Genomic DNA, 8,395 nt, shown 5'->3' with positions numbered 1-8,395 from the left:
CATAGTTTTGATGCCTTCAGTGTGAATCTACAATTTTCATGGTCATGAAAATAATGAAAACTCTTTGAATGAGAAGGTGTGTCCAAACTTTTGGTCTGTACTGTATATATATATATATATATATATATATCACCCCACACATATAGAACTGCAGTATATATATATATATATATATATCCCCACACATATAGAACTGCAGTATATATATATATCCCCACACATATAGAACTGCAGTATATATATATATATATATATATATATATATATATCTAGAGAAGAAAGAAGGCCAGCAGCACTCCAAAAATATCAAAAAAGCGTGTGGTTTATTCACCCAGAGTCAGCACCTAGCTGCTGACTCTGGGTGAATAAACCACACGCTTTTTTGATATTTTTGGAGTGCTGCTGGCCTTCTTTCTTCTCTACTACGTTGGACCCAGGTGCCGGTCCACACTGGCCTGTCCTGCACCCACTTTTTATAGTGTGCTACATTCTCATTTTGCTAAAGTATATATATATATATATATATATATATATATATATATTCCCAGGTATATAGAATTGCAGCATATCTATCTATATGTATATATGTATGTATATATATATATATATTTCCCCACACATATAGAACTGCAGTATATATATATATATATATATCCCCACACATAAAGAACTGCAGTATATATATATATATATATATATATATATATATAAATATATATCCCCACACATATAGAACTGCAGTATATATATGTATATACTCAGGTATATAGAATTGCAGCATATCTATCTATATGTGTGTGTATATATATATATATATATATATATCCCCACACATATAGAACTGCAGTATATATATATATATATATATATATGTTCCCAGGTATATAGAATTGCAGCATATCTATATATATATATATATATCCCCACACATATAGAACTGCAGTATATATATGTATATACTCAGGTATATAGAATTGCAACATATCTATCTATATGTATATATGTATGTATATATATATCTCCCCACACATATAGAACTGCAGTATATATATGTATATACTCAGGCATATAGAATTGCAGCATATCTATCTATATGTATATATGTATGTATATATATATATCTCCCCACACATATATGACTGCAGTATATACATGAAGGCTGAGGAGAGGGGAATTGTGTCCCTAACGCCCCTCCATACGAGGAGATCCCAGCTGCTGCTGCTGCTGAGGCTGGTGACAGGAAGGAAGCTGCCAGCAGTCCTCCCTCCACATGCAGTGCGGGTACCACAGGGCTGTGAGGGAGCAGCACAGACACTGCCGGCATCACCCGGAGAATGAGGACCAGGAGCTAGAGGCACTACACCCCGCCGCAGAGGACTCCCAGCCAGTGCCATAGGTGGGTTGTTGTTTGCTCTCCCCCTAGTCAGTAGTATGTGGTGGGGCTGAGGGGCGAGCGGGCTGCAGGCCCTGTGCACGTCTGTATGTCTTTGTGGCGCTTTCCATACTACTCTGCCATCTCGGATACATCACTATGGACGTCATGTGTTGGGAGGTTTTGTGCCATCTCTCTGGTTTAGATAATATGTGTGAACACAGCTGGGGAAGGATACGGCGCTCCTGTCCCCTCCCCCGAATCACAGGGGGTTGTCATGGCGACCGGGCTGCCAGCTGCAGCATCCTAGTTATCAGTGGGAGGGGCGGGGAGTGCAAGGTTCAGCTGCAGCAGCCAGACGTGTGGAGGGGACAGGTCCTAGGACCCCGGCAGTACAGTGGGGGCTTATTGTGGCTGTTGGTCCAAGACCATTAGGCGCCTTCTTTCCATTTACCTTTTATTCATTTAAGAATTAGCTTTTATTTTCTTTATTGTAAATATGCTAGAGAACTGCTGTGTTTTGTCACAGACCACAGCCCCTCACCTCACATTATGGCTGTCGCCTATTACAATGAGTACAGCTTGTACGACTGTCCTGCCCCCTCTTCAGCTGGTGACGTTCTCGGTTGTCGTGCCGTGTCAGATATGCCCCATTCCTGCTGCTCTGATTTTTAACTCATTAGTTACCTTATGTTTCTGCTGCGCATGTCATAGGACTGTGTAGTGTAGCAGCACAACGTACCGTTCCTTTATGTGGTGGTCCCAGCCGTGTTGGAAGCCACAACGTAAGTAAACTTTGTAGGAAAACCGCAGCACTCTCTTGGCTTCAATATCAAAAAGGTTTATTCACCAATACAGTGCAACGTTTCGACCGGAGAAAGACCACACCGGTTGAAATGTCGCAAGGTGAATAAACCTTTTGAATATTGAAGACAAGAGAGTGCTGCGGTTTTCCTACAAAGTTTACTTATGTCATAGGACTTGGGCCTCATGCATACGACCATTGTTGTGGTCCGCATCTGAGCCGCAGTTTTTGCGGCTCGGGTGCAGATCTATTCACTTCAATGGGGGCTCAAAAGATGTGGACAGCACTCCGTGTGCTGTCCGCATCCGTTGCTCCATTCTGTGGCCCCATAAAAAATATAGCATGTCCTATTCTTGTCCGTTTTGCGGACAAGAATAGGCATTTCTACAATGGGCCTCCTTTTCCGTTCCTCAAATTGCGGAGGGCATACGGGCGGCTTCCGTGTTTTGCGGATCCGCAATTTGCGGACCGCAAAAAACAGAACGGCCGTGTGCATGAGGCCTTGGGAGATTTATCAAATTGGTGTGAAGTAGAACTGGCTTAATTGCCCATAGCAACTAATCAGATTCCACCATTGACAGATGCTTTGGAAAATGAAAGGTGGAATCTGATTGGTTGCTATGGGCAACTAAGCTAGTTCTACTTTACACCAGTTTGATAAGTGGTCCCCTTAATTATAGTGCTCCTATTGCACATGACTCTGGGCTTAGGTTTTCAGTGAGTTTCCCGGTATCAGCTCTAACGTTTTACTGACTATTTACAGCTCAGTATGAATTCTGAAACATTTCGTTCTGCAAATTCTAGGTACTACATAGTGCAACGGGCCTACTAAGCACCTGGGGAATCCCTTGCCCCTTAGGCTGGGTTCACACGGGCGTGACGGATTTGTTCAGGATGCGTCCCGGGTGCGTTGCGGCAAACCCGCGCGAGTAGGTACGCAATTGCAGTCAGTTTTGACTGCGATTGCGTTCCGTTGTTCAGTTTTTATCGCGCGGGTGCAATGTGTTTTGCAAGCGCGTGATAAAAAAATGAATGTGCTACCCAGACCCGAACTTCTTCACTGAAGTTCAGGTTTGGGTTAGGTGCTGTTTAGATTGTATTATTTTCAATTATGACATGGTTATAAGGGTAAATAATAGCATTCTGAATACAGAATGCATAGTACAATAGGGCTGGAGGGGTTAAAAAAATAAAATAATTTAACTCACCTTAATCCACTTGTTCGCGCAGCCGGCATCTCTTCTGTCTTCATCTGTGAGGTAAAGGACATGTGGTGACATCACTGCGCTCATCACATGGTCCGTCACATAATCCAGCTCCATGGTGATGGATCATGTGACGGACCATGTGATGAGCGCAGTGACGTCATCACAGGTCCTTTACCTCACAGATGAAGACAGAAGAGATGCCGGTGGCGCGAACAAGTGGATTAAGATGAGTTAAATTTGTATTTTGATTTTTTTAACCCCTCCAGCCCTATTGTACTATGCATTCTGTATTCAGAATGATATTATTTTCCCTGATAACCATGTTATAAGGGAAAATAATAATGACCGGTTCCCCATCGTCTCCTAGCAACCGTGCGTGAAAATCGCACCGCATCCGCACTTGCTTGCGGATGCTTGCGATTTTCACGCAGCCCCATTCGCTTCTATGGGGCCTGCATTGCGTGTAAAACGCACAATATAGAGCATGCTGCGATTTTCACGCAACGCACAAGTGATGCGTGAAAATCACCGCTCATGTGCACAGCCCCATAGAAATGAATGGGTTCAGATTCAGTGCGGGTGCAATGCGTTCACCTCAGCACTTGCACCCGCGTGGAAATCCCGCCTGTGTGAACTGAGCCTCAGGGTACTTTCACACTAGCGTTTTTCATTTCCGGCATAGAGTTCCGTCACAGGGGCTCTATACCGGAAAAAAACTGATCAGGTATATCCCCATGCATTCTGAATAGAGAGCAACCCGTTCAGGATGCATCAGGATGTCTTCAGTTCATAACCGCAGCACGCTATGGTTTTATCTCTGGCCCAAAAAAATTAAGACTTGCTTGAATGCTGGATCCATTTTGCCGGATGACACCGGAAAGACGGATCCGGCATTTTAATGCATTTTTCTGACTGATTAGGCATTTTTTAAGACTGATCAGGATCCTGATCAGTCTTACAAATGCCATCGGTTGGCATACGTTTTGCTGGATCCGTCCGGCGACGGAACTGCTTGCCGGATCACTCTGCCGCAAGTGTGAAAGTAGCCTTAGGAGGTTTCTACGAAATATGTCCCTCTTATAGAACAAGTAAACGTAAAGCCAGTTAAGCAACGAGGACATGGAGTTTCCTTTGTAGATGGTAATGTTGGTACCCAGAGGTAGGAGTGCGAGAGTGGTGCAGGGTGGCCTACAGTCTCTGTAGATGTTGTATACACGTGTCACGATGTTCCTACCTGGATATCCCTGGATCCCAGATATGATGTAGTCCGAAGCAGTGCAAAAAGGGTAGTTGTACTTGGATGATGAATAAGTAGAATAAATGTCCAGACTTGTAGTAATGTTGAACACAGCTTTACTTGGCATAAACGGTAGTTCAAACAGTTTCCAAACCGTATCTTGATCATCAGCAGTTATTGGGAAATTCTGGCATGCAAACAGTTCTCTGCAACAATCTCAGCACTGCTATGCTTGGCTGGCTTAAATAGGAAACTCCTCCTCTTCTGCTGGAACTTAGGTTAGTTGTAGTCTGTCTCTTACTTTAATCCTAGGAACTTCTTGTCCTGGCTTTGAGTACCTCAAGCTCTAGCTTGGATGAAGGCAATGCAAGCCCAGGAGGGGACAAGCAACCATGCAGTGCTCTGCTAGCCGACACACAACCTCTCCCTAAAGGTCTATTCACACATCCGTGTGTGTTTTGGGGATCTGCAAAACATGGACACCAGCAATGTGCGTTCCGCATTTTGCGGACCGCACATCGCCGGAATGAAATAGAAAATTTTGTGGACAATTGTGGACAAGAATAGGACATGTTCTATTTTTTTCGGGATCGGAATTGCAGACCCAGAAGTGCGGGTCCGCATTTCCGGATCTGGGCAGCACATTGTGCGGCCCCATAGAAATGAATGGGTCTGCAATTCCGTTCCGCAAAATGTGGAACAGAATTGCGTATGTGTGAATGGACCCTAAGGAGGGTGCCCTAGACTGCCCAATACTAACTAACTCCTCCCTCTCTAGAGAGGGCTGGAAGGAACTAGAAGGTTCCTCTCCAGAGAAACTATCTCTGCACAGATTTGCTGCCACCTGCTGGCGAACCAGGCACATAACATTTGAACATTACATTTGCAAAGAAATGAATATACACATTGCAGTAAATGGCAATAAATATGAGAGATGAGGCAGGATGCACCATCCAAGATAGTGGGGTTACAAAAGGAGGTGGTAATGCCACTCTGGGGTATTACAATAGTATCATTTTAGTGATTCTACCTATGGAATTAGTACCCTATGTAATAGGGTTGTTGCGGGTATCGAAATTTCGATACCCAATCGATACTTTTGTCCCGGTATCGATACGATACCGGGATTTCCGTTTTTTCGATACTGGGCTGCGCTTCTGCGCAGTCTAGTATCTCTGAACATGAGCGCGCTGCTATCGGCGCGCTCATGTTCTCTCTCAGCTTCACTAGTGGGCATCAGATTCACTAGTGGGCGTTCCTTCTCCCTGCGCTGCGATTGGACAGCGCTACAGCCAGGGAGAAGGAACGCCCACTAGTGAATCTGATGTCTCCTCCCATCGCTCCGATAGTAATCAGCAGCATGTGGAGCAGGAGAGGAGACAGTAATGGAGCACTGCAGGCGAACGGAGCGGCGCCCAGGACTATTGGTGAGTGCTGAGACATCGCTAGGCGCCGCTCTGTGTGGCCTGATAGTGAAAGTCTGGACTCATATACAGTAGTCAGTCTTTAACACATACAGGAGGCGGGTGCCGGCAGCAGAATCGCATTGCCGGCACCCTGCCCCTGACAGGGAGCTGCGATCAGCGGCAGTTAACTGCCGCTGATCTGCCAGTACCCGCCTCCTGTATAAAGGGGTAGTTATCATTGGTGGTGCAGTGTGCCCCCCCCCTCAACCCCCCCATCCCATTAAAATCATTGGTGGCACAGTGCGCCGGCCCCTCTCAACCCCCCAGTATTAAAATCATTGGTGGCAGTGGCCACAGGGACCTCTCCCCTCCCCCTCATTGGTGGTGCAGTGGCAGCTTCTGATCGGAGCCCCAGCTGTGTAAGCCTGGGGCTCCGATCGGTTACCATGGCAGCCAGGACGCTACAGAAGCCCTGGTTGCCATGGTAACATCCCTGATGCTGTGTGCACAAAGCACAGAGCAGCAGGGACAGTGTGGAGTCCTATTCACCCTGATAGAGATCTATCAGGCTGAATAGGAAAAGGGATGAAAGATCCCAGGTTCTAGCCCCTAAGGGGGAAATAGTTATTAAATAAAAAGTGTAAAAAAAAAAAAAAAAAACACTAAAATATGTAGTATAAATCACCCCCTTTTCCCAATTTCACATATAAAATATATAAATAATAAACATATTACATCGCCACGTCAGAAAAGTCCAAACTATTAAAATATATTAAAAAAATCTAGGTGGTGAATGCCGGAACAGAAAAAATAAAATAAAAACTGCGCGATTCGCCATTTTTAAAAATGAGGAATGCACGTGGCTTTTTTTGTTTATTTTTTTCGCGTGGTATCGAATGGTATCGAGTATCGCAATACTTTTTCATGGTATCGAAACCGAATCAAAAAATTGGTATCGCAACAACTCTACTATGTAATACATTCACTTTGTGTTAAATCTCTTTTTGTTCAATTATATTCTGCAAACCATGTATTGCATAATATTTTGGCAGAATCAAAGCCCTCCAACCCTACAAGATTGGGGCAATAAGGTCAATCAAATACTTTGACTAGAGGAGCTAGCTCATTGGGAGAATATGACCAGAACATCCCACCCGGCTCCTATACTTTGTACATAAAGAGTTCAATTATAACGAGCATTTACTTCTTTTACCTCTACTCTTGCAATTGTCAAAGCAGAGATACAGTATATCTGACATAATTCACTTATAATAAGGGTCCATTCACACATCCGTGTGTGTTTTGCGGATCCACGGACCCGCAAAACACGGAAACGGCAATGTTTGTTCTGCATTTTGTGGACAGCACATTGCCGGCACTACTAGAATATACCCAAGAATAGGACATGTTCTATTTTTTTTTTTTTCGGGATCGGAATTGCGGACCCGGAAGTGTGGGTCCACAATTCCAGATTCGGGCCTCACATCGTGCGGCCCCATAGAAATGAATGGGTCTGATATTCCGTTCCGCAAAATGGGGAACGAAATTGCGGACGTGTGAATGGACCCTAAGTGTTATAGAGAGTTTATTGCTTGATATACTTTCTAATAGTCTCACATTTGCTATTTTTGTATAAAATTTTTTTTTTTCTAATTGTTCTTATATTTGGTCTTTTATTTCTTTATGTATCTACTTCATATTTGTATTTTCCTCTTACATCATGTTTGGGGGACAAAACTGCAGAGGAAAAAATACCCATTTAAGATCTTTTGGGTTTGCTTTGTGTTGCTGATTTATATGTCTTGAAAGGGTCATACAGTTGCAAGAAAAAGTATGTGAACCTTTTGGAATGATATGGATTTCTGCACAAATTGGTCATAAATTGTGATCTGATCTTCATCTAAGTCACAACAATAGACAATCACAGTCTGCTTAAACTAATAACACACAAATAATTAAATGTTACCATGTTTTTATTGAACACACCATGTAAACATTCACAGTGCAGGTGGAAAAAGTATGTGAACCCTTGGATTTAATAACTGGTTGAACCTCCTTTGGCAGCAATAACTTCAACCAAACATTTCCTGTAGTTTCAGATCAGACGTGCACAACGGTCAGGAGTAATTCTTGACCATTCCTCTTTACAGAACTGTTTCAGTTCAGCAATATTCTTAGGATGTCTGGTGTGAATCGCTTTCTTGAGGTCATGCCACAGCATCTCAATCAGGTTGAGGTCAGGATTCTGACTGGTCCACTCCAGAAGGCGAATTTCTTCTGTTGTTGTTTCTATTGTTGATTTACTTCTATGCTTTGGGTCGTTGTCCTGTTGCAACACCCATCTTCTGTTGAGCTTCAGCTGGTGGA

At 43.6% G+C, this 8,395-nt stretch overlaps 1 protein-coding gene across 2 annotated transcripts in view; it reads left to right on the top strand.

Moving 5' to 3' along the window:
* The first annotated feature begins 1,294 nt into the window (after window positions 1–1,294).
* NALCN (sodium leak channel, non-selective) overlaps window positions 1,295–8,395 on the top strand; it is a 759,765-nt gene continuing 752,664 nt past the window's right edge. Inside the window, exon 1 of one of the 2 annotated variants that reach the window (XM_044284936.1) lies at window positions 1,295–1,396. The gene's annotated coding sequence lies outside the window, so the exon portion shown is untranslated. The remainder of the gene's footprint in view (window positions 1,397–8,395) is intronic. The other variant, XM_044284935.1, reaches the window with a different exon arrangement.

Source organism: Bufo gargarizans, chromosome 3 (assembly GCF_014858855.1).
Source record: "Bufo gargarizans isolate SCDJY-AF-19 chromosome 3, ASM1485885v1, whole genome shotgun sequence".
In the NCBI taxonomy this organism is placed as follows: Eukaryota; Metazoa; Chordata; class Amphibia; order Anura; family Bufonidae; genus Bufo; species Bufo gargarizans.
This window is presented reverse-complemented; position numbering and strand designations above follow the sequence as displayed.